Source organism: Condylura cristata, unplaced genomic scaffold (assembly GCF_000260355.1).
Source record: "Condylura cristata isolate star-nosed mole 26May11 unplaced genomic scaffold, ConCri1.0 scaffold00022, whole genome shotgun sequence".
Taxonomy (NCBI): Eukaryota; Metazoa; Chordata; class Mammalia; order Eulipotyphla; family Talpidae; genus Condylura; species Condylura cristata.
In genome coordinates this window covers 17,806,830-17,834,765 of record NW_004567123.1, presented here as the reverse complement: position 1 = coordinate 17,834,765, position 27,936 = coordinate 17,806,830, and the positions used below count along the sequence as shown (strand labels likewise).

Genomic DNA, 27,936 nt, shown 5'->3' with positions numbered 1-27,936 from the left:
TTTTTTTTTTTACCCTTCTCAACTAAGCTTAAGACCTGGTGTTCTGGCAACTGGCAGGTCAGCTCTGTATGACTCACTCTGTAAACCTTCAGCACCTTCACCTTAAGGCCCTGAGATGGGGTGTGTGTGCTGGTGGAGGGGGCTGGGGTTGGAATTAACACTGCCTTTCAAAATCCTTCTCTTTTCTTGTTCCAGGAAAAGCATAAGTAAAAGTTCTTCCTTTAAGTGGGCCGGGAAAGTCCCTACCCATTAGATCTAGGAGGACTTGGAAGGTGCAGGGAAAGGAGGAAAGCATTACTGGGTCATAAAGTGAGAACTGATAAGAGAAAGAGCAAAATAATTTAACATTGAAAGATTTAATCTAACTTTCTTGAGTGTTAGTGGAGACTGTACTTCCCTAAGTTGTTGCAAAATACATAGTAAAATACTTGAAATCTTTAGAGGCTCAGGCTTGAAATCACACACACACACACACACACACACACACACACACACACACATAGTGGGAAACCTTTCATAGCCCCTATGGAACAGTGGGAAAAGTTTGTATCTCTCTGAACCCTGGTGTTCTTTTGCATAGAAGGATAATAATTATAGCTACCTCCCAGGGTGAGAAAACTATGTAAGTAAAGTACCTTGCACATGATGTTCAATAATATTACCTGTTTTCACATGAGATGATGATACTTACAATGTAAGGAAAGGACCTTTTACTGAACATTAAAAGGAATGGGACAGTCTTACCTTTTCTAATAACTGGCTTTTCTTTTAACCAAGTATGAGGTGTGGCTCATATGAATGAGGAAGCAGTTTAAGAATGACAGCACACAGAAAACTGTCTTCATAAATCTTGGGGGAAGGCATGGAATGCTTGGCTTACCCTCCCTAAAGATCAGAGGTTCTTGTATCTTACTCCCACTCCTACAGATACAATTCACTTGACTCCTTCCTGTCCCCTCCTACCAATTTAGTCACCAAGTCCTGGGGAGGCTGCCTTTATAATTATAATCATAATAAAAATCAGAGTCATAACAATGGTAACAAGACCCATGGTGTTGCTACTTTGATCTAAAGGTTGTCTAATAAATAGTCCACTTACCATAATTTCTCTTTCCTAAACAGAATCCAGAGTTAGAAGGTATACTTGAAACATTATTCTGCATTTCACAGATGGAGAAACTGAAATCCAGAGAAAGGGAGGAATTTACCTCACCCACACACTAAATTAATTGCAGAGCAGGACTAGAGCTTGTAGCTCCTGGCTCCTGTCAAGGGCCAGTAGTCCTTCCCCACATATCTGTTCTTGATCTGTTCCCACTGCCACTCAGTCTATCCTCTTATCTTATGGGTATGGCAGTGTTTCCTAGTTGGCTTTCCCTACTTCTGGTCCCTCTGCATCAGTATGTTCCATACATATGACCTAGAGTTGCATGGAAGCATGGCCTTCATATTGTCTTTTCACTCCTAAGAGAACTTGCCCATTTTCAACTAGGAGGGTCATCTGGCTCCTGGCTCAGTCTGCAAATGATGAGCCAAGAATATATTTCTTGACAGGGAGCTCATCACTTCTGGAATGGTCCATTCCCTTCTTACTTAGTATTGCCTACTAGAGTACTTTATAAAGAGCTGAAATTGTTCTCCTGGATGTACACCCTGAATGGATGTTCAGTCCAGACAACAAATGTGAGTTTAATGTGGGTTAGGTCCTGGGTGGACTTGATACTGAAGGGAAAAGAAAGAATCTTCCCTTAGAATCTGTGGCTTAGAGGTTCTCAGGTTTTTTTTTTTTTTGTTTTAGTAAAACTAAGTAATAAGAATCTAAATCTCCTTTGTATGACAGCCTTTCAGGTATTTGGAAATAGTCACTATATTTTCCTGAGTATTTAGATTGTTCACAAGGGCCTTCCTGGTGGCGCAAGGGGTTAAAGCACAGCATTATGAAGTTACCTGCAGCCACTGCAGCAGCACAGCAGACCGCTCCTGTCTGGAGCCCTGAGGCCCTCAGCAGTGTATTTCAGTCACTCTGCCTGTTCTGTTCCCCCACTCTCTGGTGAATTCTCTCACTTCCCACCCCTCTGGCCTGTATCCCAGTTCTTGTATGCATAAATAAATCTTAAGAACAACAACAAAAAAATCATTCACCAAGAGACATGGCATCCTGGTCCTCAGCATTTTGGTTTCCTCTAGGCAGACTCCTGTGTGACAATATCAACTTCAGGCCTGGATCCCATGGTCCAGCTGTGAACCACCCAGGGCAGCACAAAGCTGGGGTAGCCTCCTGTTTCTGTTAATATGGTATCTACGTTCACTTTTCTTTCCTTTGCTTTTGCCTTCCTTTCTTCCTTCCTTTCTTTTTTGCAGTCATGCATTGTTGAGTTTGAGGTCAAGGCCATCTTTAATTCCTTTTCACTGGACTTAATTCAGATTCTTTCTATCCTATATTTTAGAGAATTGTGTTGTCCTCTATGACAACTACTAGCCTCATGTGGCAGTTTAAATAAAGCATTTAAAATGAAATAAAATTTCAATTTCTCAAGTATATTAGCCCTGCATGTGACACTCAGCATTCTGATCCCTTCTAGCAGTTGTGAAGTATAGAATACTACACGTTTTATTGCTCCTGTTTCATTGTGCTTTGTAGATGTTATGTGTTTTTCCAAAATGAGGATTTGTGGCAACCCTGTGTGGAGCAAGTCTATCAGCACCAAATTCCCAATAGCATATGCTCACTTTATTTCTCTGTGTCACATTTAAGTAAGACATGTCAGTTGAACATATGTGTACATTGTTTGTTATACATGTTATTGTGCATTGCACTTAGTAGATTACAGTATCATATGCATACATAACATATATGTATGCAAGCACTGGGCAACCAAAAAAGTCATCTTACTTGCTTTTATTGCAATATTTGCTTCATTGAAGTGGTCTGGAATGGAACCTCTGGTGGTCTGGAATGGAATGGTATTTCTGAGGAGTGCCCACAGTTTAACAAATGAGGCCTACATACCAGTATCTGGGTATTAGTCACATTTCAAGTGCTCAACAGTCACAGGTGGTTAGTGACCATCACATCAGCAGCACAGAGTCAGAATATTTCCATCATCACAGAAAGTTCTATGGGACTGTGCTGGTTTGGACTGAAGGGTTGAAATTTATATTATTTCTGTGTGGCACTTTATTTTGTTAGTTCTTGCTTAGCCCCCATGGCTGCTAGATCTTTTAGAAGCCAGAGTCTTTGCTGTCCTTCCCAACATCATGACACCTGTAGATTTGATTAGCATCTGGTGCCTTTCTCTGCTTCATCTTGGGAATTAGTTTCCTCATTTGGAATCTGGCTCTGAACTTTATAAGCTATGTGAGGTCTTCGTGGTTTAGTTTCCTAATGTACAAAGTGGGGTGAAAGTAACCTTACCCTGCAGTGTTTTTGCGGGGTTAAATGAGTAAAACTTTTAAAGCAGTGCTTTAAACATCTTAGTTGTCATTAATTCTGGTTAATAATTAGAATTCACCCCACTGCTGTACCCCAAGACCCTTGGACACTCCTTGGTCAGTCCTTTGGGGCCTTGGTGTCTTCAGTTTTGTTTATTTATAGAAGTCAAGATCCAGAAGAGACCTTCTCTTGATTTCTTATGTTTTGCTGCTCACTTGGCATATAGTATCTTATACTGGAGCCTGGGGTATCACAGGGAAGAACTTGAATAGTTGTTGGACTGTCTTGGCTTTGTGCTGTCAGGTGGAGAGAATTAGGACCGTCTACTCACCTACAAAATAGGTTGATCACAACTGCCACATAACACGGTGGTCATGGCTAAACAAGACTGAAAGAAAGCTCTGCACTTAGTAGGACCTTATATGCCTAGGATTTTCAATAAAATCACTTGCTTCCCCTCTCCTTACTCCCTCACCTCATTTGCCCATTTCCTGCCTTTTATTTAGTGTTTTGACAAAGGCAGCCAGTCTCATTATTTTGTGCATTTCTGGAGAGGCCGTTCCTAGCCCAGGAGCCCCGAGGCAGGAATTTCCCCAGTTTCATCTTTGGCATTGGGAACACCACCTTCTCACCCCTGCTCTTTAGGGCTTGTTGGGTTCGTTTCTCTCCTTCCCGAACCTCAGTTTATACTCGAAGTAGGACCTGAAGAAGCGCCTAGCCAGGGGGGTATGGCGTTATAATCCCAATTTAGAACAGCTCTTTACTTTGGGCGTGCCTGCCCTGTGGAAGGGTGGGCGTCCGGACTCTCAGAGCACCCAGGGTCCAGGGGTATTGCCACCTGAGAGGGGGCTGAACCAGCCGCGCTGTCTCCCTCAAGCTCCGGCCGCGGGAACAATGGGAGGGCGGTGGGAAGGCGGGTGGGCGGTGGCCAGGTCCCGGCTGGAGGTAGGGGAGGCGGGTAAGCTGGGCGCGAGGCTGTGGGGTTAGCCCGGGGCACCGGGTCTAGAACCGAAGCGTCTTGGTCTTGGAAAGCCGAGGTCGGAGTGGGGATCCGGTAGAGGCGGGGGCGGGGCCGAGCCCACCAGCTGGAACCCGGAGGACTAGGAGGCCAGGAGTGGGGTCTTCGCTTCCAGGCGCTGCTGCACGCCCCCGCCCCCGAGTCCGCCGCGGCTCAGGTAGGCGCCCAGCGCGGGGCCCACGTGGGGAAGCGGGCCGCGGGCCTCCACCACCAGGCGGGCTGGCGGGGCTCAGCCCCCTCCTCTGCTCCCCTCCCCGAGGGCCGGCGCGGCTCCTCCCGACGCGCGGCCCCGGCTCTGGCGATTCCCGCGGCGGCGGCGTTTCCCCGGCTGCTCGCCGTCCACCGCCGCTTCTCGCTCGCTAGCCGGTGGCTGGTGGGGCGGCTGGGATCGCCGACGCCTCCTCCCCGGGAGCCGCCGGGGCGGGGCGGAGGGGGGGGGCACCGGGTGTGGGGGGCGGGCGTGGAGGGGGCTGAGCGCCGTGGGAGGGAGAGAGCGCGCGAGCGAGCGAGGAGAGGGGCATTTCTGCGCAGCTCGAGTGCGCCTCGGAGCCCGCCCGGGCGGCCGCCCGACGCACCGACAGAGGACAGACAGCGCCTGGAAGCCGCGCCGCCGCCGCCGCCGCCAGGTTAGCCGTCCCGCCGCCGTCCTCCGGGACTCGGGGGCCCGTCCCGCCGCGTCAGACCTCCTGAGTGTGAGTGTGTGGGGGTGTGTGTTCACCACTGAGGGCTCGGAGTCTGGCCCCTCCTCGAGCACTGACTGACAGGCCAGCTCTAGGGGGCTGACACCGCCGCGGCGGGGTACGGGCGCCCGAGCGAGGAGCTCCTGGTCTCGCTTCGTGCGTCTCTGTACTAGCGCCCATGTAGATGTCGGGGTCCACGTCTTCGGGTGTGTGTTGGGTGTGAGCGCGCGAGTGCCCGCGAGTCTGTGTAAGTGTCTGCGCTGTGTGAGCGCGCGCTCGTGTGCCCCGGGTGTGCATCTGTGTGTGTTCACCATTTCTCAGTCCGAACTGTGTGGTGTGTGTGTATCTGGGTGTGCGTGTGAGTGTCTGAGTGTGTCTGTTCTTGAATGTGACTGTGAGAGGGTGTGTCCGAACGTGTAGCTGAGTGTGTGTACATCTGGATATGGGTGTGTGCCAGTAGCTTCGCTGCTGGCTGGAGCTTGTGGCGGGGTGTGTGTGTGTTGCCGTGTGAACACCAGTGTGATTCCCCGTGTGTGCGCGTGTGAGGGCGGGTGTGCACCCGCGTAGCCCCGCGTAGCCCCCTTGTGCGTGTGCGCGGCTTTGTCTCCGCACTGCCGGGAGGAAGGGGTGGGGGCGGCGGCCGAGGCGCCGCTGTCGCCTGGAGCCCGGCACCTGGACGGGGCGGTGGGTGGCGGTGGAGGGAGCGTCTCTGCCTGGCGGAGACTCCCTGCCGGCAGGTGGGCGGCCACACCCCGGGGGCCAGTGGAGATAGGCTGAGGGCGTGTCCTGCCGGAAGCCGTGTGTGTGTGTGTGTGTGTGTGTGTGTGTGTGTGTGGTGTGTGTGTGGATGGGTGCATGTGGGTGCGTGCGATCGTGGTGGTGGTGACATCAGATCCCAGACTGGTGACCCAACGGGTTCAGGGATCCATTTCCTGTCGCCCAGACACCGACTGGGCCGGACCAGGTCACTGACGCCCCCACCCTCCCGCAGCCCGCTCCAGCTTAGGAGCCGCACCTTAGGGGCCCTCAAGTGAGGAGGGAGAACCACTTTCTTCTTAAAGGGCCAGTGTCCAGGCTCTAAGGAATCCCCTCTCAGGAGACCTCTACTTGGAGAGAGGTCTCTGGGTGTGCCTGGATCTCTTTCCCCATGCATTGGTGCAGTGCATGCATGCATTTCTAGATCTGTAGTCTGTGCAAGTGTGTTTTCTTCGATGTATTTCTGTTGCATTTGTGTGTATAGGTATATTTTAATCATTGAATAGTAAAGGTAGCTCTTGATATATATGTGTATGTGTTTTATGAATTCTCTAGTATATTTGTTTTTATGTACATACTCCTGTTTATATATTAATGCATCCATCTGTGGATGTGGGTTTTTCAGAGAAGTGGCACTTCTCTACCAACTGGAATAGTATAGAGAAATTCTGTCCAGGCCTACTCTATTTTTAAAAAACTGAATAATAGAAAGGTGATTTGGGAACTTAGTTCTTGTCTTTGTGCATTTCAGATGCTGTTCTGAAATGTAGGTAAATTGGGATTAGACTGGATACAAGAGAAAAAGAAACTGCGACTTTTATAGGAAGAAGGAATTGTTATAGAAGAAAGATATCCCAAGAGCAAGAAATTCTTTTAGTTTCTATTCTTCCCTGTAACTTCACCTCCCCCTCTGCTGCTTGCCTTGCCAGGATAAAGTGCACAGGATATGGAGTGTAAAGGGAGGGAGTCAGGAGTGTAAAAGGAAGGAGGCTGGATGGGTGATAGGATTGGGGGCCAACAGCAGATTTCAGCAATTCTTGAAACGTCTCCCTGCCAAAAGCAGCAGAAGCTGGGGAGGCTGAGCTTCTATCCCCTCCCCTGAATCTCTTTCCCAGGATAGGGAAACCCCTACCCTGGAGCTCAGGAACTCTGGAGTCTGGTTTGGTCAAACCTTTTATGTGTTTAACTGTTCACTAAACACATTTTTATTGTGCTTGTCTAGATTCTGGGACTCTGAGGCCCCTTCCCTTGATCAGAGTGGTAGAAATTGTTTCATTGTTACTCAGATTTAGGAATCTAGCTTTCTAGTCCCCAAGGACCCTGACTGTGTTCCTCACTATTTCCTCTCACCCCCATGTACTCTAGTCTAGAACAGTTGTACTCAAAGCATGGTGATTCTACCACCAGCAGTAGAGTCACCTGGGAAATTGTTAGAAAGGCAGATTCAGAACTACTGAATTAATAACTTGGGGTAGGGTCCGGTGGGCTATGGTTTCACAAACACAGGTGATTCTAATGCATTCTGGAGCTCAAGGGAAGTGCAACCAGAGAGTCAGCACATCCTATAGGTTGAAACACTCAAGAGAGTCTTCCCTGTCTCCTCCCCCACACATGGTTAAAATAACCAGCAGCCCTATCCTGACAGATAGGTGTTCAGGTTTCAAGTCCCAGGTCTTCCTTGTGATTTTGGACACATCACTCCTTCATTGAATAATACAGTGACCTGTTGACAGTATCTGCTCTGGGCCATTTACAAAGCAAGGGCTTTCCCTGGGCTTTTCTGATTCTCTAGTCACTCCTTACCTTGATTTTAAAGACCTGCTCTCCTCTCTGGAAACCAGCCACTTGGGCCTTCCTTTAGTTTACCCTGGAGTTTTTTTTTTGCCTCATGCATATTGCACATGCCATTCTCTCTGTCTACCACACTCTTCCTCTGCTTATTGTTTTGGTTAACTCCCACTCCAGATTTCAGCTCAAGAGTCACTTTCTCAGAGGGGCCTCTGCCAACTCCCTAGGCTAAGTCAGTTTTTCCTGTTACACTTCTTAGAGCTCCTTGTGCTTATGAGAGTGCTCACAGTGCTTATGAGAACTTGTTATTATTCGTGAATTTGTTGGTTGTCTGTCTGTCTCTCCTGCAAATACCACTTGGGCAGGAAATTTGCTTGTCAGTCTTCCTAGTGTCCTTCACTGACCCCAAGTGCCTGGCGTGTGATTGGTATTGAATAAATGTGTTGAATGAATGACTTTATAAAATGGGAGACAGTACTAAATGTACTCAAAGTTTCCTCTGAAGCTCTGACATTATAATATCTAAGGAGACCTCAGACTTTTTGAAGTAGCGTTGTCTATCTTTTTTAACTGCTCCATCTCCAGGCCATAGATTTGAGTCTCCATTGTGTGCTCAGCCCATGCTGGGTTCTCCTCTAGGGGAGACAGGAACTCTTCAGGAGACATACCAACCTGGCTTCTGGCACCTTCCTAGATTAGGATCTTGCAAGAATGAGACAAGAAAGAGAGTTGAATAAGGATTCTAAAGATCTGGCCCATATCTTGTTACCTGACTGTGGGTAAGTCTCTTCCCTTTTTCTTACATCCTCTTCTGTAAAATGAGGATAACAGGGTGGATGATGTACCTAGTGTTAGTAGCAGCTGCTGGAGTCTTTTTGGCCTTGTCACATACTGTCTTGGAGTAACTTGAGCAAATGACTTCATCTCTTCACTTTTTTGCTTATAGAAAAGGACCAATAATAGTACCTGTTTCATAGGATTGTTTTGAGAATGAAACCAGGTTACACACATGAAATGCTTTGCACAGTGCTGAGTACATAGTAAACATTTGGTAGATGTTAGCATTTGTTACTGTTATGGCTACTAACAATTAAATTCAACATTCTGGAGCTGGGTTCTAAGCCTACAGAAACAGAAACACATACGTGTTCCATGCTGTATGTATGGAACAGACGTGTAAAGATGGCAGACGTGTAAAGATGTATAGTGCTCAGGGTGCCAGAGTGTGGCGACACATGCAGGAGAGAAGTGGCATTTGGGGCTGGATTTTATCTTCCAGGTAGTTGGAGCAGCATGTTAGGGGGAACTCCATATACTTCCAGTGGCGAAACAGAAGGTGGCAAGTAGTAGGGACAAGTGGGGTGAGTGACTGGGATAAACCCTGGGGCCAGATTTGGTACTGGCTAAAGAAGTTGACTGAGTCCTACAAGTGGTAGGGAGCTAGAGAAGAGGATTAAGCTAGTCAAGAAGGATCATATTTGCATTTCAAAACCACAGCTCTCCAGGTGGTGCTGGAGATGGCCTGGGTGGAAGGAGGAGGAATGTGGACTGGGAGACTGGGCTCAGAGGGTGCTTGTTTGCATGATGGAAGGGCTAAGTAAATTGGATAGAGACCTAGAACATGGATGAAACACACTTGTTAGACTTCTGGCCAGGCAGGTGAAAGAGAGATGAAAATGACCCCCCCAGGCTCCCTTTAACTTCCCAGACTCCCTAATGAGCAGGCCTGGGACTGCTTCTCAGTGGATACAGAATGTATTAATTTCCTAAGGCTGCTTACCACAGCCCCACAAGCTGGGTGAGCTTAAAAAGCGGAAATGTATTCTCTCACATTGCTGGAGCTAGAAGTCAAAAATCAAGGTGTTGGCAAGGTTGGCTCTTTTTTGAAGGCTCTAAGAGGGGAGTCTGTTTCATGCCTCTCTCCTGCTGGTAGTTGCCAGCAATCCTTGGCGTTCCCTGGCTGCTGTTGCATCTGCCTGTGCTGTCACATGGCTTTCTCCTATTTCCCTCTGTGTATCTCTGTGTTGTTTCCTCTTCGTATAAGGACACCGGTCCTTATAGAATTTAGAGCCTACCCAGTGCGATGTGACCTTATTTTAATTAATTTAATCACAAAGATTCTTTCCAAGTAAGGTCACATTCTAAGGTAGGTATGAATTTTGGGGGTGAGGGACACCATTCAACTCAGTACATGCGGGAGGATGGAAAAGAGTGCAGCTCTTGGGGCCCCACAAGCCCAGGTCCAAATTCAGGCTTCAGTGGACTAGTCAGAGGGTAGATAAGTTACTTTTCTTTTCTTTTCTTTTAAGATTCACTTATTTATGCTTACAGAACTGGGGTACAAGCCAGAGGTGCAGGGGGTGATGAGAGGCTTCACCAGAGACAAAGTGGGGGGCAGAACAGATAGATGGATGAAGTACACTGCTGAGGGGAGCAGGGGTGAGACAGGAGAGGTCTGCTGCACCCTGTGGATCACCTCCAGGCCGGGGATTGATCTTGTACTGAAGCAGCTGCAGCCCGCTTGCAGTGCTTTGTCTTAACCCACTGCGCAATCAGGGAGGGCCCAGATCAGTCACTTTTCTTTGACCTCAGTTTTCTCCTCTGTGAATGGGGGTAAAATGTGGAATTTGCAGAAGTGAGAGTTGATCAAGATAACAGATGTGAGCATGCCTAGTAAGGTATAACATGGTGGGCACCCAATAATTATTGCTTCTTCTGGGACAATTAAGTGAATTCTGGGACAAGTCACTTAATTTTGCTTCACTTTCCTCCTCTGCCAGATGTGAATAATGATCATCTAGCCCTAACTACCTTACCAGATTGTGAATCCTGGGGGATAATGAGAAAGATCTTTGTAATTGCTTTAAAAGTTTGTTGCTGTGCTTTTTAATTATAATCGTCAGCATCATCATAACCCTTGGCCATTACCACATCCACTGCATTCTCAGGAGAGCCCAGCCCAGACCATTCCTCCCTTGAGGAAGAAACCTGTCTTGTTGCTTTTTGCCCGTTTGTGCTCAGGGGCATCCTACCAGGTGTAGCTGCTGTTAGAGTTGGGAGAACGTTAGAGATGATCCTGGCTCTCCATTGCCCTCATTAGTCAGGGGAGGGATACTGACAATTAAAGAGAAGTGCCACCTGAAGGTCACACAGTCAGCTGACCACTAACAATTGGGACATCTTATTTACAGTCTGGAAGATCCTAGTTTCCAAGGGGCAATTTCAACCCCAGAAGTAGGAGCCTGTGGCAGGTGGGGGGCTGGAGAGGGCTCCGCACAGGGCCCAGAAGAGGGAAGCTGGCAGGGGAAAAGTCCTCTGGGTCAGGATCAGAATCCCAAGCAAGGGGGTCCCTGGATTGAGTGAGAGGGCAGTGACTCTGCAGGCGGAATAGGCAGGTTGCTTCATTCTCAGACTGGCTTTGGCCATCTCTGTTTGCTCTAGTGGGAGGAGGCCACCAAGGGTGGTGGCAGCTGTGTGGGGAGCCAGAGCCTGGAGGTAACCCAAGGCTTCAATGTCCCTATTTACAGCCAGGGAGGTGCTTTTCAGCAGGCGGCATCCCTCTGAGTCTTGCCTTGGGGGACCTAAGGAAGGTTCTGGAAAAGAGAGGAGCTTGCCCTGTCCTGCCAGTTTTCTCCTCTCCCCTAAAGCTGGAGGAGCCAGGCCCCTATGTCCTTGATTATTAATATTGTTTTTAATCTTCCTTCCTCCTCAGTTTTCTCTTATTCTCTTCCCCTGACTTTCTCTCCTCCATATCTCTCCAGATTAAAGGTCTAGACCCCCTTCAGATGAGTGGCTAGAGGGCTTCTTGGGACCACCCATGAATTAGAAAGTCTTCCTGTCAGAACCTCACTTTGGTGACTGATATACAAACATGTTTTTAGCTTATCTTGTGCCAGGGCCTGTGCTAAGCGCTTTACTCACCTTATGTCTTTTAATCCTTGCAACTACCCAGCAAGGCAGAGATTATGATCCCTGTTTTATTAAAGAAGGCTAAATAACTTGCCCAAGGCCTACCCAGTCCTCAGCTAGCAAGTGGCACAGCTGGGATTTAAATCTAGATCTCCAAAGCACGCAGAAGCTCTTGACTTGAGTCTTTCCCATACTGCCTGGATGGGGCCTGTGAGAACATTTAGGGGTGACAGAGGGGTGCATAATTGCTCATATTTAAAGAACAGATTCTTGGCTGAGACAGCAGAGTCTTCCATCCAGCTCTTCTGAGCTCCAGGCCTGTGCTGTCATCCAGAGACTGGCCTGTCCACAGTGTTAGATCCAGGGGCTGGCTAAGGCTCTGAACTTATCTGGTTCTAGACAGTTTCCCAGCTGTGGAAGAGACCTGCATGAGGTGGGGTGGGTGGCAGGCAGGTCTGAAGGTATTTGGCTTTTCTCTAGTACTGGACATGTTAGTTTTTCATTGATTATCTTGAGTCTCCAGTTACGTAAGCTTATCATCTACAAAGAGTGATAGTTTTGTCTGCTGGGAAGGATGCTTGGGGGTTTGAGAACCTCTGTCAGTCTCAGTAGAGGGGGTGGTTTGAGTCTGGAGACTCAGGTTTGGAGAACATTTGTGCTAGAAAGGAAAAGGAAAGAAGCCAGGGTGGGTGAGGGTCAGATGAAGCTGTCTGGAGCAGGGAGCAGAACCTGCAAGCTGGGGCTGATGGGAAGTATCTTCTCATCCAGTTTGGTCCATGAGTCCGGACTCCCGCAGGCAGGGCTGCTGACAACAGTTTTACTTCAGAATCTGAGCAGGTGTAGTCAGCTCACTGGGCCTCCACCCCCTTTACCATAATCCTTACCTTAGTCTGCTTGAACAGGAAACTTAACCAGAGGGGCTTGCTTAATGGGCAGTAACTTTAAAACTTCTAGCCATAGACCCCTCTCCCCATAAACAAGGAGGCAGAAGTTCAGCCTATTAACTAAAAGGAGACTAGCTCAGCATTCCACCCCACACCCCTGCCTCGAGGACCCCTAAGCCATCTCTAAAGTGGGGGCTTCTCAATCTTGTTTCTCCCAAAATCAGCAAAGGGAAGCTTGCAATATAAAACTCTTTTCCAGGATTCACCCCAGAAATTCAAACTCAGTTACTCCTTGGGGAGGTGGGATCTGTGATGAGGCCCTGTAATAAGTCTGCTTTAATGGCTCCCTGTCAAGGTAACTGGGATGCATAGGTTTCTCAGGTTTCCCTTGGAGGATGCTGGCCTCATATGGTCATGAATTTCTGAAACAGCAGACACAATTTTGAGTGTGCCTTGTGCTTGGGAGAGGACCCATAGCACCATCTGAATCTAGGAGTTGTAACTTGCAAACCATTAGTGCCATCCTCTTAGGGTTATTTTATAGTGCGAGCCATCTGACAGCAGAGAATCTCCAGGAAGCTGATGGTAGAGGTGGGCCTTGAAGGTAGAATTCTGTCCCCTTTTTGCACACTGCTGGTTTTCCTGTGAAACTGCTAGGGACTGTGGACCAGTCTTTTTCCCATTTGTGCCTTAGTTTTTCCAGCTGTAAAATAGGGGTAGACAGGATAATCTAAAGGTCCCAAGCAGGTTGACCTACGGTCCTATAAGCCAGGTTTCCCACGGCCCAGTTCACCTTCTTTGCCCTTTGCCTCTTCCGCACATCTCCCTCTGGTGGGACTTCCCTGTCCCTTAGGCATCTTCTCTCTTCAGAGAGCTGTACAGAGCCTGGAGTTCCTTCTGTGAACCCACATACATGCCAAGGCACCCAGACCTTTTCCCTTTCCATTCCCACTTACCATAAATGAACCAGGTGCCTGTGAGTCTAGGGAAGTTCAAGGTGGCCTTTCTCCAGGGCTGGACACCTGGGGCCAGTGCCAAGGGGTGGGGCTTGGAGAATGTGTTTCCTGAGGCTTCTGGGACACACCCAGTGGTGCTTGCCTGTGTCTTTGCCCCAGCTCCCTGGGCCTCTCTGCCAGGAGTACCACCCCCTTCCCCAGTTACTGCTGAAATCCTGCCTGCTTTTTCAAAACTCAGCTCAGATGCTGACCTCTGTCCTACAAAGCCTGTCCTCCTGTCCCCACCCTACAATGAGAATTTGTTTTTCCCTCCTCTGCATTCTCTCAGCACCTTATCTGTTTCCCTCTGGGAACAGGTTCTGCTTGGCTTTAACTTTATCCTGGGACATGGCTTGTCTCTCACTAGATTGTGAGCACTAGGCTGTCTTTTGTGTCATTCTTTGCTCCCAAGCACTTAACACAGGGCTTTGCACAGAGCAGGTGCTTACTAAAGGCTTATTACATTTTGTTGGTAGAAATGTGCCTATGGCCTTTGGCAGAGCTGATTTCTCCCCCGATCATTGGCAGGTCATGACTTCTCACATGTCCTTTCCATTATTTATGAATTGGCATGGGGCCAAATAGGGCAGTGGGTAAGGACTTAAACTCCAATCTTGACCCTGCTGTTTCCTGGTTGCGTGACCCTGGAAAGTCACTTCACCTCTGGGATCCTCACTTTCCTCAGCTTAAAACAAAGGGGTAAGAATAACAAGTTTATTGGAAGTTTGGGGAAACTAATGGAAACTATTTGCATGAAATGCTGAGATCTGAGCACTGTAAAGAATAAAATGGTCAACAAATGATTATAATTCATTATTTTTCAGTTAATTGTGATCATCATTTTAGCAGACACCTACTGTGTTCTGATCATTGTGCGGGGGTGGGAGATAGGGAAGGGTGAGAGGCAGGGAAGTCATTGCAGAGGGTTCCTGGATCTGTAGGGTCTTGAGGTCACGTGGGGGGCGGGCGGAGGGGCCGGTTAAGACTACTAGGAGGAGGAGTGTCTGCAGAGACAGGGCTGAGTGAGTTGGGGAGTGAGTAATCAGTAAGATTCCATGTTAGAGGTGACATTTGAGCTGGACAGTCATGAAGCAGGAGGGGGCAATGGGAGGCAGAGAGGTACATATTCCTATGGTGGTACAGGAGGGGAAGCCCAGGCCAGAGTTGGAAGAGTGGGGTACATACTGGCAGAATTGCAGCAAGGATGCAGTGAGAGCAGAGTGGAAGTAGAGGCAGCACCAGGATCTCCACCAAGAAGGGCAGTACCTCAGTTGCAGGGGGAGTGTCAAGATTTGTTTTGCTAAGAATTTGGGGGAGTGGTGACTCATGATGCCACTACTGAGATGGGGGGTGGGGGAGAGAGAGAGAAAATTGGAAAGGTGGGGCAGAAAACTTTGGGCTTTATGGAAGAGGTAGTAGGAGCAGGAGGGCTTTTTTTCCTCAGCCCAGACTTGAGCTGGGAATGGTTAGGGGTAAGCTATAGTCCCGGTCACTGCAGGCTCCCCTCTGCGTCTATCCCATAATAACAGGTTGCTTGTTTACCTGACCCAGGTTAAGATCTGAACTCTGGTGTGTCTTCAGTTAAAGCATTAAATGATGCCAGAATGTCAGTCTCTCTAAATATCAGCCAGTTGGCAGGAGGGACCTCTCTCCATCTCCCCCCTACCCCCCTCTCAGCTCTGAATTATACAAAAGGAAGCAGAGGCCCAAAAAGGGGAGCCCCCAACCAAGAACAAGGGGTTAACTGGCCACAGTGCATTCATTGCCAGGTCAGGATGATTATGGACCCAGGGTTATGATAGGAGTTAGGGGAAGTATGTGAAGAAGGGACCAGGGAGCCTGGGGGAGGGGTGTAAATGGCAAGCAAATGTCAGATTGGGAGGAATCTACTGTTAGGGTGTCTATGTGATCTCAGGTGAGTGGGAAGTAAGTGGGTTGGAGCCATTATCACTCTGGGAATTCCTTTCTGGAAATTAAAAGAGCCACATAGGAGCCAGGGGACTACTGGGAAATGGGGAATTCAGAGGGTAGTCTGAAAAAAGAAGGCTGTTGCCAAGCAGCAAGATCTGCAACTATATTACAACAGCACAGAACATCCCAGCATCTGTGGGCGGTGCCCTGTTGCCATGGTGGTGGTGGTGGTGGGGGGGGTCAGGTCGCCTCTAGTTTACAGGGAAGAATTAAAGTCTCCAAAGGTCACAGTTTGAAGAGTGGAGCCAGGCATAGCATCTATCAATAGGGGTGGGGAGCTCATTTTCCTGGCTTAGCAGGCGTGGTGCCTTCCTGGGCCTCACCCAGCTTGGTCTCAACAAGGACCTGAGGTCAAAGATGTCAAGGAGGTGTCCAGCCTCAGGCAAACTGCTTTGTTGATGTTCCTTCAAGTTTCCTCCATCAGTCTACCCATCTCTCTGGTTCCCTCTATCCTCTGATTCAATGATAGGTATATTTATCAATCACCGAATGTGTACTTTACAGGTACCTACAGCACTGCCCCTGATTTTATGGAACTTATGCCATCATCCCTGAGCAGCTAAAGCTATTCCAAACTAGTAAGATGGGATAGGAAGGAGGAGGTCAAGAGGGCTCACCAACCACCCCTTTCTCTTTTCACATGCACCCAGTCTCTTTCTATCACCTTTCCTAGACCTTTTTTCTAGAACCACCTCTAGCTGAAATGGAAACGAATCAGAGTTAATTGTTAAACCTAATAGCTGGTGATAGTTCCACCCTGCAGGTGGGTAGGAGGGGGGCTGAGTGCTAGCAATGATCCTCCTCGGAGAGGGGTGGAGCCACCCAGGTTTTTCTGACCTGTACCTGCCACCTTTTCCCCACTCTGGAATGCACCTCCAGGTCCTCCACCTCTCTCCCCAGGAGGCAGGCTGCCTCTTGGACCCTTGCCCTTGACTCCAACTGAAGTGACCCTGGGAGGTGAGTACTGGCTCTAGCCCTAGTCCAAGGGCCTCTGGGTGAATGCCCTTGGGGTGCTGCACGGAAGGGCAAGGCATCACCCAGTGGGCTGGCAACCAGTGGACCTTTCTGGCTTTACCTCCTGCTGGGTAGTTGTAGGAGTAGGGTGGAGATGGGCCCTGTACGCAGACCTTGGGTTTCCTGTTCTGGGCCATACTGTGCCACTAGAGAGGGAGGAGGGTCCCTAAAGATAGTGGCAAATTCTTTCTTCTACTAGAAGACTAAACTTCAGACATGGCCTCTGCTAAGAATTAGGGACAGATCAGGTATCCAAGTCTGGGTGGTTCAGTGTTAAAGCTGGGTGGCTTTGGGCAGGTGACCTACCTCTCTGAATCACTGTGTCATCCTCTGAGCAATGGATACTGGGATCCCTTTACTACCCTCTCTGTGAATATAATGGGTACCAGAGCTAGATAATAATGTTGAACTGTAGAGGTTTGTGAAGCGAGTAGATAACATTATTTTGAAATTCAATGTTATCTTGGAAGGCCTAACTCTGACTTAAGGCCAAGTCCTCCTTGCCCCGCACACAGGAGCCACTAGCCACATTGAGTCCTAGGACAAGTTAGGGATAGTTAGGCAGCTTCAGAGACAGTGTAGGGAGGGACCTCAGGAGAGTTAAGGGAGGCTCCAGGAAATTATGGTATCAACATGAGACTATTGACCCTTGTGGCTTAGTGGCTAGTGCCACTAAGGAACTGTATTTTAAATTGCATTTGATATGAATAAACTTAAAAAGAATTTTCTGTCGGGTTATTGAAAAGCTTCTACCAGTGTTGGGAACTTAGATTCATGAATATATGTTTTCAGTTGTAAATGCTAAGAAAATCTAAATACCAGATAAAAATTTTGAGTTGGAGTTGAAATGTGTTTGAAGTGTAAGTTACACATCAGATTTAGAAGATTTAGTATGAACCAAAAGAATGTAAAATACCTCAGTAATATTTTTATAGTGATTACATGTTGTGATGGTTAAATAAATATACTATCGACATTAGTTTCTCTTCTGTACTTTTTAAAATGCAACTATTGGAAAAAGTTTAATTATATGTGTGGTTTGCATTATATTCTCATTGGACAGCAAAATTTATTTATGCATACAAGAGCTGGGGTCTAGGCCAGAGGTGCTGGGACAGGGGTTGGCGGTGTGAGAAGATTCACCAGAGACAGAGTATGGAACAAATAGACAGATCCACTGAAATGCTTTGCTGAGGGGAGCAGCAGGAGAGGTTGCTGCACCAGGTAGTTCACCCCACCCCAGCCAGGGATTGAACTCATTATGCTGAAGTGACTACAGCTAGCTTCTAGCGTTGCACTTCAACTCACTGTGTCACCAGGCCGGCCCAAGAGTGCTATTTTAGCCTAAGTGTTGAGTTGGACACATTCAAATAATAACATGAGACTATAAAGACTGTATTTGGGGTGTGAAGGTCAGATATAGCCCGTTCACAACCCCCTTAGACCCACCACCCATGATGGAATATTACCCTGGACTACCCTATAATCTCAAGAAGATCAGGATTGAGGTGAGATGAAGAGCCTACATCTGGATGGCCACGCCATTTCACTTGTTCTGTGTGGCAAGTCACTTTGCTTTGCTAATCTTAGTCTATCATCTGTAAATCCAGACTAATGGGATTTACCTCATTGGTGGAAGCAGGTTTTTGTGGTGGCTGCTGCTACTGTTAGTTGCTACTGCTGTTGCTTCTGTCAGCTTGGATGCAGTTACTCCACTTGTCTGAATGGAACATGGGCCAGAGGGAAAGAAGTTAAAGGAATTTGAGGGTGGAAGTCAGAATGGGGGCTGAGGCATTGCTCTGTGCAATGCCTCCAGGTTTTGCTTCCCTCCTTGAGAGCTTCTTGGCTCTTCCAGTTTTGTGGGTGATCAGGCAGGGACATGTGCCCCTTTTACACATGAGGAAACAGAGGCAAGGAAGTGACTGGCCAGAACCGAAATATAGGACTGAACTTCCCACCCCTATTTTGATAATGTTCCAGCCATCTTTGGGCTTGGAGGAGCAAGGCTTTTACCAGGAGTGTGGAGCTTGTGAAGGACGGCTAGTATTAATCTGTGACTGGAAGGGACTTCGACACCAATCTGAAAACCCATCTCATTTTGAGTTGAAGAAACAGACCTGAGTGAGTGTGTGTGCACATGTGTGTGTGATCTGCTTAGGATCATACATCAAGTTGGTGGCCAAGTGGGAACTATTTCTGTTTATTTAGATCCAGGCCTCAGCCCAGCCCCAGCTTCGATGGATGGCCCTGCTTGTCAGCTACCCTCCTCCGGCCCAGTCTCCAGAGAGGGCTTCTGAGAAAGAGGCTTTTGTTTTACCAGCTCCTTCTGGTTTCCTTTCGAGGTAGTTTCATCCCCCTCCCCCTCCATCTGCTCATATTTGCATTTGTCCGGGTTCCAGGTTTAAAGGGCCCTGAAATCTGAAGCTCCTCTCCCCACTCTACTTTCTGCTTATCCTCCGAGGGGAGACCCTAGGCTTTTTCATCAAGCTGGTCTGGGTTCAAATTCCTCTTCTGCTGTTAGAAACTACAGATTGCAAGGCCCTTTTTCTCTGTGACCTGGGTGAAGTCACTTGTAATGTTTTAGTCTCTGCCTCCTCCTGGGTAAGTCACTTGTAATGTTTTAGTCTCTGCCTCCTCACCCAAAAAGCAGGAACCAAAATGTTGTAATATATACCCTGGCCATGAGGAATTTAGGCTCTGGGTCTCAGATGATTCCCTGAAGTGTTCTTCAGTGAGTCACTCACTTTTTAGGTCTCAGCTTCTATGGCTGTCAGTGAATGCTGCTTCCTCTGAGATGGTTATGATAAGGCCTGGGCTAACCTCTCCACCTGCATAATTTCATTTACTCCTCCCATTAGCTCTGAAAGCTATTGGGAAATCCTCCTATTTTCCAAATGAGGAAATTGAGGCAAAGAGAAATAAAGTAATTTTCCCTAGGCCACATAATTAGAGTGAGGAAGGCAGAATTCAAACCAGTTCTTTGTTACTGCAGAGCCCAGGCTCATAACCATTGTACCACATGGATGCTCGCCACCTGACCTCCACGTGAGTCTGGAGAGCTTGGCTCAGCACTAGAAAAGCTTCCTGGATCTGCAGTGTCCTGGGCACCAGAGCTGGGACAGAGAAGGTGCTTAGGCGCACAGCTTCTGCTCCTGCTGCTCCAAGTGAATGTCCCATATGCCTGTTCTTGTGTTCTGTGTGAAGTGGAAACACCTCTCCCCAGCTGGAGATCCAAAGTTCTGAGTGTGAGTTCAAGGGATCTGAGGCTTCTCTCTCTAACAGTGCTGTACCATATTGTGTGTTTGAGGCTGGGCTTGCAGATGAGGTTTACAGGTGATTGAAAAGAGGCTTGAATATTCTGTGAATGATTTATTCCAGAAGAGAATATTAATTAAAAAAACAAAGCAAACAAACAAACAAAAAAAACAGCCTTCGGGCCCTCCCTGGTGGCACAGTTAAAGCACAGCACTAAGAAGCTAAAGCCATTTCAGCATGAGTTCGATCCCAGCCCACCCTGAAGGTGAGCCACATGGCACAGCAGACCTCTCCTGATCTACCCGCTGTTCTCCTCAGCAATGTACTTCATTGATCTGCCTGTTCTACTACCCACTCTGTCTCTGGTCAATCCTCTCACTGCCCCTGCACCTCTGACCTGTACCGGAGTTTTGTATGCATAAATAAATAAATCTTTACAAAAAAATATTTAAACAACACAAAAAGCTTATAAAGCAGATAATTATAGTATTAAAAAAAACAGCCTGGGATCACTGAGTTCAGCTGTATTTATCTCACAAATAGGGAGACTGAGCCAAGAATAGGCCAGGTTGGGGGAATAGGCATGTTCTTTTATGGGTACTGGAGACCATGGGACAGACATAGCAAGAACCACCTCAGGGTAGGTAAGTAGACCCCTGCTCTCCCTCACTCCCCAAAATCTAGTTCATCCCAACTTGTGTTCATACCACTTCTTAAAGATCTCTTAAATTCATCCATTTCATTTCATTCTGGTTTTATAGCTACTATTCCAGTCTCCACCCTTATTTTTTTTTAAAGATTTATTTATGCATACAAGAACTGGGGTTTAGGCCAGAGGTCCAGGGCAGGGGGGGTGTTGGGGGAGGTGAGAGGATTCACTAGAGACAGAGTAGGGAGCAGAGCAGACAGATCTACTGGTATATACTGCTGAGGGGAGCGACAGGCGAGACAGGAGAGGTCTGCCACACTATGTGGGTCAGCTCCCTGGCTGGGGATCACACTCATGCTGCAGTGGTTAGCAGTAGCTGATCGCACTGACTCTTTAACTCCTCCACCACCAAGGAGGTTCATTCACCCTTGCTATATGCCCCCTGGGAAGCCCCAGTAGCCTCCTAAACCACACACCAAAAGCCACTTTGGCCTCTTTCTAGTTCATTCTCCACCCTACAAATCAATGATTTCCCATTGTTCTTCAAATCCACCCCAAACTCCCTACCTTGGCCTCACAGGCCCTTCTTGACTGGCCCCTACTGACCACTTGACATTTGTTACTTTTCCTTTTGCTTCCTGCATAGTCACAAGGGCCTTTCGGTTTAACAGGTTTAGCCACTTCCCCAAGGTTCCTCAGAATCAGATGCCAGCTTCTCAATTTCCAGCTCCATGCTGGGTCCATGAACTCAGTTTCAAGGAGTTAACACTGTTTCCTCCTTCTAGGTACCTGACTGACGTCCTTATCTCCAGGGAGCTGGTGTCAACAAAGGAGGGGTGAGTGTTACAAAGACAGTCAAATTCTCTTTCTGCTCAAGTTGGACAGTTTGGGCTTCAGGATCTCACTACTGATATATTTTACTGCTGTGAGCCGAGGGTAGAGGTTTTTGTCAGGGTCACAGATTTCTGATGAGCTTGAAAAAGGAGGGTATCACTGAAGTGTGGTTTATTTTGAAGTGGGGACTGAAATGTATCATTGTTGGGTTCCTTGGTGTTTGACAATCTGCTCTGCCTGTATTGCTGATCGATGCCACCCTGGCTGGTGACAGAAAATGGCCTTGGACTTGGAAGCCGAGCCACTGACCCTGTGGTTCTCGCTTCATATCTCCCAGGTTGTAGGCTAGATTCAGGCAACTACAGCGTTTTCATTCTGGCACCACCACTGATTACTAAGTGACTTTGGGTTGCTCTCTGCCTTTCTGTTGACCTCAGGGTCAGTGTATACACTGTCAGGGGCAGGAGGTAGGTAAAGCAGGTTCAGAACATATTAGTTGTTTTCAAACTTTCCAGAAGGGAAATCACCTTTTCCACTGATCCTAGAAGAACCTTAGTGTGCAAAATAGCTAAAAGGGCTGCAACTGTGCTTGAAGTTGGGCTGGCTTGGAGGGCTTTTCTGGCTAGTTCCCAGCATACAGAAAATGACCCAGAACCCCTTCTTGGTTTTGTGCAAGGACCTATAAATCACTGGTCCAGGGCATGTCGAAACTCCTTTTCGATTCAGAGGTAAAGGCATAGAGTGGGAATTCAGCCAACTAGGAAATTATGAAGTAATATGCAAATGTAACTGGGGTTATTAGTAAGACACAACTGTCAAATTGTGATGTTGTTATTCTAGAATCCTCTGGTTTAAAGTTTGGATTATATAGGAGGGACCTCTGTATCTGTAGGATAAACTCCTTTGCGCATGCGCTGTGTGTGTGTGTGTGTTTTTATGTGTACACATGTAGAATGAGACAGAGAGAGGGAGAGAGGAAGAGAGGGAAAGAGAAAGTGACACATGCGTGTAGGGCTATGGAGTGGGCCGGAGCCAATGTTAGGCAGGTAGAATAAATGACAAACAGAGCCAGGAGTGTGTTACTCCTGCGGATGGTGGGAGGTGACTTTAGCTTTAGTTAAAAGGAGTGATTTGGCTCCTTCCTGCCAGTGCATGGGCCCCATGGAGATCTCTGAGCAGGAAGCACTAGGAACAAGGAATCCTCTGTCCACAGCTACAGCACAGTCAGGACAGAGGAGGTGGATTAGGAGTTCCTAGGAGGGGGACTGCCCGGTCTTTCCCTGACATTTGGGTAAATGGGTGGGGAGAGAGGGAAGCTAAGTTATGTGTGCATGGGTAGGGGTGGGAAGGCATGATTAGGGGAGGTCGAGGTTAGTTCTAACATTTGTAACCCAAATTCTTTAAACTGGAAGCCCTCCAAGGATCCCAGCTCAGAAGTAAGCAATTCCTTAGGGGTCAGAGCTGAGTAAGAGGAGACTGTAGATCATCAATATACAGAGGAGGCAGGAAATGAGGGTGGTCATAGATTCTCATGGGCAGCCTGACTCAGTGGAAGTCATTTGGCTTGCAAATCCATTCAAATCCTCGCATGGATGCTGACTTGTTCTGTGGCCTTCACCTTGTCACATTCTTCCTGGATCTCAGATTTGCCTTTTGTAGAATGAGGATGGACACATCAGCCCTGGCTGCTTGTGTTCTTCTTCATGTCAGTTAGAACAGGCTATTTCAGATCTCCTGAGGCAGCAGAATCCCAATATGTAAGCATTTCTAGCAGATCTGCTTTTAGATTGGCTGCAGTTCATGAAGAATCTTGCTGTCTTCTAAGCTGCCCTTCGTCCAGTGGATATTTCTGGAGCTAACTGCACATTCCAGAGTTCCAGGGAGCACTGTGTGCAGACCATTGGGTCAAGACGGGTCTTGAGAATACCCTCTGTAGACTGTCCCTTGGAGCCCAGCAATGGGGATTGTGCTGGGATGATCAGGGACAGCCCTGCCTGTGTCAACACAGATGTTGTCTTAGGACCTGAAAGATATAATAATACTATCATGTAACACAAAGGGGAAGCTATTGCCTTTCTCAGGACCATGAGCTGCTCATCCAGGGCATGGCTTTTTCAGCAACAAGTGGCAAAAATTCAACTCAAACTGGCTGAAACCAGAAAAAGACTTTAATGGATCCTAGCATACTTTATGGAATGGAAGGATGAGGAATCAGATTAACTTTCCATCTCTCTCCTATCACTGCCTGTATTTTGTCTTTGCCCTTGTTGAGAACTGGCTGTCCACTGTCCCAGCTTAGCAACCCAAACAGAAAGAGGGAGTGATTTTTCTTCTAGGATCAATAGCGCAATCCAAAATAAGGACTCTGGTTGGTTCAATCAGACTAGGCCTGGGTCATATGCCCATTCATGGGACTAAGGAGGAGCAGGGCCATCACAAGAAGAAGGAGTATAGGGGCAGCTGGACAGACAGAATCATGAGAGTACCACTAGCATGTTAGTGGAGACTTGGATTATGGTGGATGAGCAGCTCATGGTCCTGAGAAGGGCAATAGCTTCCCTTTTATGTTACATGATAGTATTATTATATTATGCATGTTACATATTTTATATATCCCCTTTTATATATGTTTGCATATGTGTGTGTGTGTGTGTACACACATATATATAATTGTCCTGGTAGTGAAGACACAGATACAAACAATGATAATTAATAGGTTATGTTTATTGCATTACTTTCCCTGCATTGAACATATGTTATTTCATTGAAGCCTCATGACAATCCTTTGGGTAGATACGATTACTATCTCTAGTTAATAGATGGGGAAACCAAGGCTAAGTGGCAGTCACACACTGAATAGGAAGAGGAGCTGGGGTCCAGTCCAGGGAGTCTGGCTTCAGAACCTACACTATTCTCTATGCCTGCTTTCTCTGGTCAGTAGTTCAAGTGGCCATCCTGCTTCTATTGGCCTGCTGGTCTGTAACATAGCGCTCACCACTCACAGAGGCAGTGCAGACCTGGGTTACATTGCTCTACCTGTTGGAAATGACGTCCTTATGTTGCATGCGGATCTGTCTCCCATTAAATTCATCTGCCAGTATGTGACTCTGGGGTTGGTGTTTCAGGAAATGTAAAGAAAAAGTACTCATGAACCTGCCTGAGAATTCTCTATAACAAATGCATTGAGTTACTGAGCTCTCACTGTGTGCCAGGCTCCATGCTGTGCATTATCTCATTTAATTGCAACAACTTGTAGAGTAGGTACCTGGCTGCCAGAGGAAACCAAGGCCCAGAGAGGGTAAATGACTTACCCAGGGCTAGATGGCTGATAAATGGCAAAGCTCGTGCTTGAGTTCAGATCTGCTTGTTTCTGGATCCTGTACTAGTAACCACTGCAATCACCTGTGTGGGCAAATAAACATGTGGGTATGGCTGAGACATAGTCAGTGGTGCAAATTGCCACAGTATAGGGTCAGGGACAGGGAAAGAGCAATGGATGATCAGAGGAGGGAGCTCAGGGAAAGGGGAACAGGTTGGGGCATAATAGTCAGAATGTCCTTTCTGGAGGAAGAGACATTTGATAGAGGCTGACGCTGGATTTGGACATTCCATTCAGAAAACCTCTCCAGGAGGAGGGAACTACCTGAGAAAAGGCACAGAAGGGAGTAATTTGTCCAGAACGGAAGAGCTAGGTTGGGGCAGGGGCAGGGTGGCTAGCTCTCTTGTAGACTTCACCAAAGCAGCCCCTCTTTCCATCCTATTCTCTTAAAAGATTTAAAGTGGCACACAGGTGCCCACTTCCTTCCATTTTCTGCCCAGATGGGCAGATGGCTGACTAGTGGACAAGGATACTCGGACACCAACAAGCCTCAGTTCTTCACTCACCTCCTCCTAATGGAGAGAAAACTGCTCCCCTCTTCACTCATGTCCTCCTGATGGAGAGATAACTGCTCCCCTGTGGTCCACTGCCCTTGCTCCAGACTGCACAGTGCTCAGGGAAGCAGAATGACTTCTGGCAGCCTTGGTGAGTGACAGATGCTCCTTCCCTTTGCTAGGCAGCAGGCTGAAGAATGTCCCTAATCCATGGAGGGCCCCTTTCATTAGCCCCTTTCTCCTCCACACAAAGCTGATCTCATCCACCTTATCAGAAGATGGATGATGCCCTTGGAGTCTGGGCTCTGTCCTGAAAGTGACTTCAAATATTTCTTCAAACAGCTCAGGTGGAAAATTGGGGTAAGAGTATGATGTTGGCATCAGGTGCTTCTCTGGCTTCGAAGGATGGAGGATTAGCAGCCATATAGACTGAACTGGACTCAATGTGTGTCAGATGTTTATCACCTCATTTTACAGATGTGGAAACTGAGGTTCAAAGGAGGAAAATGACACAGGTGCACTTATCACATAAATTGTGTCTTGTTGGAAGGCTGTAAATGTGGGAGGCTGATTCTGCCTCCTTAGCAGGAATTGAGATGCCAGCTCTGGCTACTCCACTGCTCTCAGCCTGTCCCCATATGTAGACAGATCATTCTCCCCTGACCGCTGCCTGCCTGAGAGCGAGAGGCCTGTTTCTGGTGTGCCCAGTTATCACAAATGTCACCCAGCTAAGGCCCAGATATCTACATGCCTCCAGAGTCCTATTGTCTGTGAGACCCCTGAGTTTCTCCAGCCCTCACCAAGGAATTCCACTGTTTCTGTAAAGGAAAAAAAGGTGCAGAAGAGCAGGGGAACTCTTTCATTAGGGGTTTTCTTCATTTCCATGACCTTTATTACCTGGCTCACAACTTTACTCCACAGGATAAATGGAGACAATAGTTCTTATTTCAGAGGTTATGGAGCAGATGAGAAAATACAGGTAATCTGCCTGGCATGCACACAGTTAAGTGCTTAGTAATTGGTAGGGGTTACTGTGCTATTGATAACCCTAACACTGTTGTAGTGACATGGAGAGATTGGGATTCTAGGGGGCCAGCCAGGCTAGTGATGCACTGTTTCTGTTACTAGTTACCTGTTCGGCACTTTGCAGCTTACAACACATGTTCATATTCATCACTAAATGTGGCCTTCAGCATAGCCCTAAGGAAGGCATGAAGATGGTCACTATCCATTTTACAAGTAGGGTCATGAAATTTAAGGGCAGAGAAGTGGCTTATTCATGATTTCCACTCAGGTCTTCTTACTTTGGAAGCTCAATTCCTGCCCAGGGTGCTGCGGGATCAGCCTCTGAGTCTGGCAGCACTGACAGTGGGAGGTGATTGTTATTCACTCTGATTTTCACTCTGTAAGTTTTGGAAAGTGAACAATGACTGAATGGACAGACCTGTGGTCTCAGTGGCCTTGCCAAGTCGCAACACACAGGTTTCAATAAAAGCCCATACATTCAGGGTGACTGGAGGCAACCCGGCTCTCACATTCGGCCCCAGGATTTCTGATGCTGTGAGCCAGCAGTGTCTCCAGTTGTTCAGTACAGCCTGGCTGGGTCCTGCTCCCCTGCACCCATACTGCTGCTTGGGCCTAGGAGGGGATTCTGCCTGCAGTCATCCTTCCACTGAGTCTTGATTTAGCTGACCCATTCTCATTGAGTTCTAGCTGTCTTCTAGGCCTTGTCTTCTGTGTTAAGATACTCAACATGATTGTGTTGAACAGAGCCTTTCCTGCGGTCTCTGGCAGTTCCCAAGTAGTGATGAGGAAGGGAGTGTCTCTTAGTTCCTCTGTGAGCATGATTCTGAATTTGGAAAAAACTCTGTCTGCTATGGGAAGCAACATGTCCTGGAAATGCTGGCCTGGGAGTCTGGCCTGGGTGGTGATCCCTTTCCATGGCCTTGCTTATGTGATCTTAGCCTGGTCCTTGCCTCTCTCTGGGCTTTCTCCTCCCTGTCTACCAAAGGAAGGGATTGGTTGGGATATGAGACTAGTCCCTGACTTTTTTCAGGCATCTACCTGATGTCTACCATGTGTCTCAAGATCCTAGAAGCCCAGACTGATATCAAGGTCCCTTCCTGCCTAGCAATTGGCTTCTGAGTTTTGTAGGCCTTGGGATTGGTTTTTGAACTGGGTTCTGAGGACCAGGAAAAAGTGATAGCGTCATTGGCTTCCTCATAGTCTTGCCTGAGAAGCCGCCTGCTGGCTTGCAGGCCTGGTTTCCCTGACTGGCCCCAGTATTGAACAGATTCCAGCACAACTTCCCCTGACACAGACGCCTACCCTGTCCAGCAGAGACCCCATAATTGGTAAGTGTCACCTTTTATGCTTTCCTTTGGGCAGGAGGTAGTGATACGTAACATGGAAGCAGGGTAAAAGCAAGCTTTAGAGCCCCCAAAACTAAGATGCTGACCACCGAAAGATGGTAAGATGAAGACCAAGAAGGGCAGGGTTTCCCAATCCTACGCTAGGTGTCACAGAGCTTTATGGGAGCACAGATCTCCAGGCTCCTCCCCCTACAATTACATCTTGTATTCAGCCATTTCCTGGGCCCTGGTCACTAGTGTGTGGGGCGGGGGGCAAAGGGCTGAGCAGGTGTGTACTTGGCAAGGAGGAGGTGGTAGGACTTCATTTCAGCTGTGGTTGGGAAAGATGTGTCCATGGGTCATTTGGTCACATTTCCTGCCTCTTGTCGTTTCCCAGTGAGATTCCTAGGTCTCTCGCCCTGTGGCACTGACATGTTGAGTAGAGTCTAGAGGAGGAAGGAACACGGGGCAGGCCTTGAGCTGGATGGGGACAGGAGGCCTGGGCAGGTCTGGCTGTGCCTGATTG

General features: G+C 47.8%; 1 protein-coding gene across 4 annotated transcripts in view; it reads left to right on the top strand.

Moving 5' to 3' along the window:
• Positions 1-5,020: 5,020 nt before the first annotated feature.
• EPB41L1 (erythrocyte membrane protein band 4.1-like 1) overlaps positions 5,021-27,936 on the top strand; it is a 114,381-nt gene continuing 91,465 nt past the window's right edge. For 2 of the 4 annotated variants that reach the window (XM_012728230.1, XM_012728229.1), the window contains exons 1-2: positions 5,022-5,077; positions 21,138-21,188. The gene's annotated coding sequence lies outside the window, so the exon portion shown is untranslated. Of the gene's footprint in view, positions 5,078-21,137; positions 21,189-27,936 lie in introns of all 4 variants that reach the window. The other 2 variants (XM_012728231.1, XM_012728232.1) reach the window with 2 other exon arrangements.